The sequence below is a fragment of the Mus caroli genome, chromosome 15 (assembly GCF_900094665.2).
Source record: "Mus caroli chromosome 15, CAROLI_EIJ_v1.1, whole genome shotgun sequence".
Taxonomy (NCBI): Eukaryota; Metazoa; Chordata; class Mammalia; order Rodentia; family Muridae; genus Mus; species Mus caroli.
The window spans coordinates 58,578,500-58,587,483 of record NC_034584.1 but is presented as its reverse complement, the minus strand read 5'-3'; positions in this window follow the sequence as shown (position 1 = coordinate 58,587,483).

Sequence of the window (8,984 nt, the reverse complement as noted above, 5' to 3'; positions counted from 1 at the left end):
TCTTTTAATACATATGCAGCTAGAGTCAAAAGCTCCGGGGTTCTGGTTAGTTCATAATGTTGTTCCACCCATAGGGTTGCGGATCCCTTCAGCTCCTTGGGTACTTTCTCCAGCTCCTCCATTGGGGGCCCTGAGATCCATTCACTAGCTGACTGTGAGCATCCACTTCTGTGTTTGCCAGGCCCCGGCATAGTCTCACAAGAGACAGCTATATCTGGGTCCTTTCAGCAAAATCTTGCTAGTGAATGCAATGGTGTCAGCATTTGGATGCTGATCATGGGATGGATCTCTGGATATGGCAGTCTCAGCTCTATTCTGGTCATGTTTTGATCCAAAATTAACATATAAAAGTCTTCAGCAGAGAGTACTTTGATTTGGGGACTAGAGGGTGCAAACCTGTGAACCCACAGAACCACACAGAGCTGCAGTGAGGATAACAGGGAATGCACTCTTAATACGAGTTTCTCAGCTTGGCCCTGAGCTGCACTCCAGGGAGACCCGGCTTACTGCCATCAAGGAACCGTGGTGTCTCTACTGAAATGGCAAGTCTGGAATCTTCTCCTACCTAAGTCTTTCTTTTACTTGTCTGATTTGCACACTTTTTTTAAAAAAACTAAGTCAGAGTTACTTTAGTCACAAAATATTAATAAGGTAAAAGTTGTGAATTCACTGAAAAGGCTTCAAAAGTTTCACTTGACCCTTAGGTAATCAACCCTCAGTCCAAGGTCTGGGCTGCTTCTGGGATGAAGCAGACACTCTGCAGGGGGGCCTGGCCCACAAGACACACACATAGAGTCCTGCCGTGAGTGGAAAAAGAGAATTTTCCCAGGGCTACAATTAGTGCTGACCCAGTCCAGGGCTAGAACCTGCCCTTCTGTATATAGCAAGAGCAAGGTATTGAAGCTCAATCCCTTGCCTGAATTTTAATTCCAGACTGAAGATATTTCTGTTGCTTTGGAGCCTGTGTCAGCCAGAAAGAATGCAGCTCTCGGATTAGCTGTGGGCTCCAAGTGTACCCAATATTTTATTGATGAGTTACCAGGGAGCAGGGTGCCCTGAAGGATGACACAATGTGCCTATTTGAATTATTGATTGCAAAGCAGCCACACATTTCTATCCACCCACCTGGAAGATCGGGTCACCATTCCTTGGTGGGTATCAAACTTTCCAAGTAAACTCAATGAACCTGTCTTTGCCTTTTATAGAGAGCAATCGGGACTCAAAGCCAGTCTGTTTCTGTTTAAGAACAATAGTTTCATTCAGTCTCTTCATAACACACTGGCCCTTCTGATGGCACTGACATCATGAGACCCTCAAGAACAAACATTTTTAGTGTTTTACAGTTTGATGTGTCCATTTTCCAAGTACAGTTTCAACTGAACTTCATAATAACACGTTATTGTGTCTCTTGTGCAGGCAACTGGATCTCATAAAAAGTAATAAAATAAGCTCTATCTACACATGGATTCTTAAGCTGAGAAGAGTTTAAGGTTCATGTGAGGGCGAGGTCCAAAGTCTTGATTTTACAAGACTCTATTGAAGATGAAGGTACAGATAACTTGGTCCCCTTTTGTGTTTGGACTCCACTCTGCCTACTCTGATCTCTTTTCCTTTGTGTTTTATGAATAAACAGTCTTATGATCAGAAGTTCACTTCCACCCTCTCTGGCCTCAGAGAGGGCTGAAATTGGTGAAAGCTCTGTCCACTCTGGTCTCTGGATAGGATTCTGCTCATACTCACAGTTGTGTACCTGCTTCTGTCATGCCCTAGATCCCAAAATTCAGCCCAGCTCAACAAATAATCAGAAGAACATGCACCCATATACATACATGTCTATACCTCACACTCATAGTCCTGAATGTTTGCTGTCTTTATTTCTTTTTTTTTTTTTTTTTTTTTTTTTTTTTTTTGAAAAAATTTTTTTTCAAAAGCAACTTAAGACAGAAAGTTTATTTAGGCCAAAGCTCTGGGTCACAGCTCATCATGGTGGTAAAGTCAGAGCAGCAGAAACTTAAAGCATCTAAACACATGTTCACAGTCAGAAGAGACCAATGAATGTATAAATGCTGGTCCTCAACTTGCTTTCTTTATTCTTATAGCATCCCGTATCCCCTGCCTAAGGAATGGTGCCACCCACAGTAGGTATTTCTTCCCACCTAATTAACATAATTAAAGCCCCCATGTACAAGTCCAGAGGCCCATCTCCCAGGTGATTCTAAATTCTGTCAAGTTGACGACTGACAATAAGCAACACATGTGTTTATACTGGGGCACATACTCTCTCACACATATTCTTATGTGTGCACACGACATCTCTCACACTCAAACACACACAACCACATACTTGCAAATATACACTCATATGCTTACATACCCACATAAACTTACACACACACATACAGCCTCATACTTGCAAATATACACTCATATGCTTACATACCCACATAAACTTACACACATACCACTTGTGCAGAGCACTCATGCCTCATAGTTAGGTTTTACTGACAATTTAGATGAAGAGGTAAGTTTACATGACTATCCTCTGAACAAACCAACTGCAATTTTGGGAAATTCAGCTTTATCCAATTAAAAAAGGTTTGTCCTAGCTGGGCTAGTTGACTATATACATTCCCCACTTCCATGGAGAAATAAAGACACTCTCTCCCGAGCATCCAGGTGATGCCTACCACCTGTTGTTCACAATTCTTCCTTAATTGCACATGGCCTCCAGGAGGGGCTAGAGTATATTTGCAAAAAGCACTAGGGGGAGTGGAGTTCCATCTATGCAGCAGAGGGGGGCCCTCATCCCTGATGGGTAAAGGCTTTCAGGTGTGGCCTGTTGAGGGAAAGAGCATCCACAATCTGTAGGTACCCTTCACCAGTGTTCTGGAAGGAAGTGAAATAAATCCTTTGATTCCCCAGTGTGAAGTCTTGCAGAATCATGCCTCAGTTGGTTAATTGTTGGAACCTTAGGAGAAGGGGAAAACATTGCTTACATCTTCCTCTGGAATGGAACGTTTAGCAACCAGGGGCAGAAAAAGGATGGTTACTGAAGTAACACAAAAAGTAACTGTATTAATGAAGTCATTTGTCTTACTAAAGCAATACAAGGGTAGCACCTCCCAATCCAGGGTTTTGCATGGTCCCCTCATCCCAGGCCTCTGTCATCTTGCTTGGCTCAGTTCTCCCTTCTCTCTTTCTTCTCACTCTCTTAAGTTTTTCAAAAGGAAAAGCAAATTCCTCTCATCTTCTCCTGCACATCAGATTAAACTTTCTTGCACTCATTCAATAACCAGTGAACACTTACTCTACTCCACAGATATTGCTTATCTGCCAGTGGTTCATGACCTCAACATTTTCACAACAGAAGAAAAATGGAGATAAGCTGGCCTCTGGAAACATCTCTGGGGCTGTTCTCCAGGCTTCTCTCTTTCACCCGTTTCAGAGGGGCCATAGTGATTACCACTCATAGCAACAGATCTCAGCCCATTCCTAACCACTGGTGTCTCAAAGTTAACTTTCTGCACCACCACCCATGAGTCCTGATTTCAGCAATGAAAGGGTAGTTGGGTGATGAGTCCAGAGCTACCAGTGAACAGGGATAGGTCAACAGTCCTTTTGAGTGACAGCTGGCAAAAACGACCAAAGAAACCATTGAAGCTGCCAAGTTATAGGCTCTTAAAAGATTATCTTCTGGACACTAGTTGTTAAGGAGGTGGCCTCCCTTATTGACACTCAGAGGCTGTCCAGGTCAGATGGTCTCCAGCAAATGTACAGAGAGCAAAGTTACATTAAATACTTTTGTGTTGCTATGATAACATACCTAAGATTCAGCAACAACTCCTGGATGTTCCACAGCCCCAAATGACATTGCCTGTTGAAGAAGCAGCATTCAAACCTGAAACATTGAGGGTTTCAGATTCAACCCACAACACTCCTGTATCCTAAAGTTTCATGGCTATCTAATAAAACAAAACAGATCTGGTCAATTTTTAAACCCCATGTTCTCCACAGTCGAAACACTGTTCAAAATTTCAGAATTCAATATATCTTTTAAAACCTCAGGCAGCCACTTAACTGTGGGCTCTGTTAAGGAGTCAAAAAGAAAGTTAAATTCATCCAACATACACCTAGCACAAAGTAAACATTCATGTTCCAAAACAGAAGGATGGGAGGATAGCAAAGAAAGAGGAGAGCAAAATAAGACCTAAACTTATCAGGTCAAACATTAGATCCTACAGCTATCTATGGGCTATACCAGACACATAATGTGAGCTCCAACAAGCTCTAGCCCCTGCCCTTGTGAATCTGTCATCTACAGCACATGTGGCCTCTCATTTATTTGCTCTTCTCTGACGTTCGAGTTTTTGTTGTTTTTTTCTTTGTTTGCTTGTTTGTTTTTGATAGATACACATACCACACACACACACACACACACCTCTAGTTTTAAGACCTTTGTTTCTCTTCCTCCATCAGCTGTCTAGCTGTAGGTCTACCTCTCTAAAATTCTGCAAGACTCTACCATCTATGGGTTAACTGTATAGGTTCTGGATTCGAATCTACTTATGTACTTTCTTACCTTGAGAAGCTTATATATTTTTTTTAGAAATAGTTTCTACATTGTAATCAGAATGATCTCAAACTTACAATCCTTCTGCCTTGGCCACCAAAGTGCTGGATTCACAAGCATGTGCAATCATGCACAGCTACCAAACCTTTCTGCATATTTACAACTCTATCTTTATGGCTATAATGAGAATACATCTGTTTCATGAAGCTAGGTAGCTGTGAGTCTTAAGATTTAATCGAGGGAGAAATAGAGATAAGTAAACACAGAATTCTTAAATAGTGACTGGCATAGAAGAGGCTCTTTGTCTCAAATCCCCACAGCAGATAAAAATATAAATACATCTCCCCTCCCCAATTTTATCCTGAAGTCACCTTTTTTCTTGCTTTTTTTTTTTCAAATATGTGTGTGTGCATATGTGTGAGTAAGTGTGGAGGGTGTATGTGGCGGTGGCCATGGGTATATTGTATGAGTATGTGTGTATGTGTGGTGTGGTGTGTGTGTGTGTCCTATGCACTGGTGCCCATGAAGACCAGAAGAGGCCTTAAGATGCCTGGAACTGAAGCTGCAAGCATTTGTGAGCCACGAACCTCAGGGAGATTGTCCCATTGGGTTCTGGGAGTATATATTAAAAACCAAAGCAAGGCTTTGTCAGAAAACTAGTCAAATGATTTTTTTCTATTACCATCTTCTAGGAGAAAATGGTATTTCTCTCCTTGCAATAAAAGAAAAAAAAAAAACTTTTCATTTGACCATTCCAATCTTCTTGGGGAAAACAGGTCAATCCATCCATGAGTGAATGGTAGAGAGGAGCTTTGTATCAACAAACCCCTCAGTTTAAGGAAACACAAAGCACAACCAAGTCGTGATGGACTCTGCTCCTTGTTCCCAGGTCCCCATTTCTCCCACTTTCACAATGACAAATGCAGATGCCACTTTCTCAAAACAAGCAAAGAGCCTAAACACTATGTCCTAGTTCTTATGAAATCACCCTAGCCCATGTCATGCTGCACTGTGGGTCATACTGGCTTCATACTGCTTCTTACATTGTTGGTTGATTCTGCCCCAGTGCCTCAACCCAGCCTGGTGGTGAACACTTAGGAATAAACATGTATTGGATAACATGGAAACTAGTGACTGAATGACTTGACGCATCATCTAGTCAGCATATGTCGGTGGAGAAAAGGAATCACATCTTAAAACTAATGACTATTAAGCATTTGAAACAATTTTTAAAACTGCACAACAAAATCTAGTGTTCTAGCTTCTCTTTAAAATTTAAACAATCTGATTTGTGACAACATGCGTAAACCTGGAAGACATTGTGTTAAGTGAAATAAGCTAGAAATAGAAAGCGTAGTGATCTCACGTATATGTGGAACATAAAAAATATCGAACAAATTGAAGCAGGATGCAGAATCATGGATTCCAGGGGCTGGGTTTGGAAACCTGAGAAGGGACTGGGGAAATATTGGTCAGAAGATACAGCATTTTAGAAAGATCAGAGACATTGGTTCAAGACATCTGCTATGCAAGTCGGTGACTAGAGTCGATAACAATGTGCCGAGTTATTGAAAATCTCTAAGAAACAGAGCTGTGAGTATTTTTTTTATAACAACAAAATAACAGTGGTGTGTAGAGCAATCTAATTTGCCTGTTAGCGCCATTTAGGCATCCTAGTATGAATGCCTTTTTTCGAATTCCATGTAATCTACACAAACACATAGATGCTTTATCTGTAAATGAAAAGAAAGTAAAATAGTTGGAAAATCCCATACTGTAGAGTCTAGGTGCCCATACAGATGAAATTGGATAGAGCTGAATTGCAATATTCTCTTGCAGAGCCCAGAGCAGACCAGAACTCATTCCTAGACAATCGTTTAAAATCATGTCTCTGGCACATGCCTGGTATGTTGTGGCTTTTATAGCCTACGACTGAGAACTCAATTTAGACCTGGCTGCCTCTTGGAACAATAGAACCCTTCCCCTGCCAAATGGGAACGGCCAAGAATATCTAGCAAGATGCTGAGTTCATGGCCACTACCAGGCAGGGTAGGGAAAAGGCAAGTAGGGCAGTGAGCACCGGGGCTTGGAGAAATCCAGTTAGCTGAGTACAATCCAAACTCTTCTCTTTCCTGGACAAGGAGCCTGGGGCAAAGGAATGAAGTGACTCTGTCTACAGTTCCTTGCCTGTTACCATAACTACTTACACAGAAACTTGTCACCATGCTGAGAACTGTTGTGCAAAAACAGTCAGCTGTAGCTGCAGCCTTGCTCAAGACAGAGGTTTAATAGACAAGAGCTAATGTATTCACCACTCACTGATCGACACTTCTGGTGGGGGGGGGGATCCCCTGGGTGTGTCATCAGGGCTTCGGCCAGAGACCATTCAGCAGAGTTCAGCAAAGGTTGGGGTTGGAGGAGAAGGTTCTCCAGCAGAAAGAGCTCTCACACATGTGCACATCCCTCTCACTCAGTATAAATATAAAACCGCAGCTCCCAGACAGCCAAGCAGCATTTGAGACACACTGCTCGTGCTCAGTGATGCACTCCAGTGCTTCTGACCTTTTTCATCTCAGGATCTTAGCAGCAATAATTGAACATGTTATGGCTGTTAAGTCTGGTGTAAGCTAAGGTCTCTGGCAAAGTATCCTCAGTTCAGTTAAGAGAGTACAGTCTCCTTCTCTGCTCTTTACATCCTTGTCTTAGGGTTTTGCTGCTGTGAACAGATACCATGACTAATGCAACTGTTATAAAGGACAACATTTAACCGGGGCTGGCTTACAAATTCAGAGGTTCAGTCCAGTAACAAGGTGGGAGCATGGCAGCATCCAGGCAGGCATGGTACAGAGAGAGCTGAGAGTTCTACATCTTCATCTGAAGGCTGCTAGAAGACTAGCTTCCTAATAGCTAGAAGGAGGGTCTCAAAGCCCACCCCCATAGTGACACATTTCTTCCAACAAGGCTACATCTCCTAAAAGTGCTAATCCCTAAGCCAAGCATATTCAAACCATCACAGTCCTACAATAACACAACCACATAATTCCTTACCCCCTGGTCCAGTACCACTTGGCCTCCTCTAACTCACTCCTCTTTCCTAGGCTAAGGACTTGCCTTGGCTCCCTATCAAATGAGAAGCAGCCTCGGTAGCCACCATAGCATATGATCCATGTAGTTGTGCATACATTCCCTTCATTCACTTGCCCACCAAACACTTCCAAAGTCCACAGAAGGAAAGAAAGAAATGTTATTGGTCACATATGCCTCTTGTCAAACATGGCAATGGTCCTTTGTGCAGCTATGTCACATGATTCCTACAAAGCACACATGGGTTGGTCATTACTCATGTTGGACAAAGGAAAATGTAAAAGGTAAGGGTGTCTAGCACATCCCAGAGCTGGAATCTAGACCATGAGGACCTCTGAAGAGCTCAGTGTGGAGTCTAGGGAATAGCTTCCAGATGTTCAGCTGGAGACTGCTGTGAATGCCAAGTTTGTTCATCCAAGGGAAATGTGGCTGCCTCGGAACAAGAGTAGCCTCTTCTCTCCAGCCTCTCTGCTCAGACACAGAGGCTTTCCCAGTGGTTATAAGTGATCCAAAGACAGCCTCTGCACACTGGTCTCTGGGTAGGTTATTTTTTCACCAGAGGCTGAGTTCATTAACTTGAAAACTCACACATGCCAAACTTTCAAATTTTCATACTCCAATCATTTTTTCAAATAGCTTACACAAAGCATATTGCAATCACTAGGGCAACCATTAGGAACTGCTTGACTTGTGCTCTTCACGAGATCATACCCAGTATTTGATGATCTCATGAAACTGAGCCTGTGGCAATAAGATCTCAAACCAATACTGTCCTTCAGAAAGCTGTAACCCAGAGATCCCTCCCTGGGCTGCTGAGCAATGTCACCTATGCCTTTCTAACTCTGTTTCCTCCAACAAATTCCATATGTGCTTTTGCTACAATATGGTCTGTCGTAGTTTGAATATCTTGGCCCAGGGAGTGGCACTATTTGGAGGCATGGCCTTGTTGGAGTAGGTGTGTCACTGTGGGCTTGGGCTTTAAGACCCTCATCCTAGCTACCTGGAAGTCAGTATTCTAGCAGCCTTCAGATGAAGATGTAGCACTCTCAGCTCCTCCTGGATAATGCCTGTCTGGAAGCTGCCATGCTCCCACCTTGATGATAATGGACTGAACCTCTGAACCTGTAAGCCAGCCATAATTAAATGTTGTCCTTATAAGAGTCGCCTCAAAACACATGAAACTCAAGAAGAACGAAGACCAAAGTGTGGACACTTTGCCCCTTCTTAGAACTGGGAACAAAACACCCATGGAAGGAGTTACAGAGACAAAGTTTGGAGCTGAGATGAAAGGATGTACCATCTAGAGACTGCCATACCTGGGGATCTATCC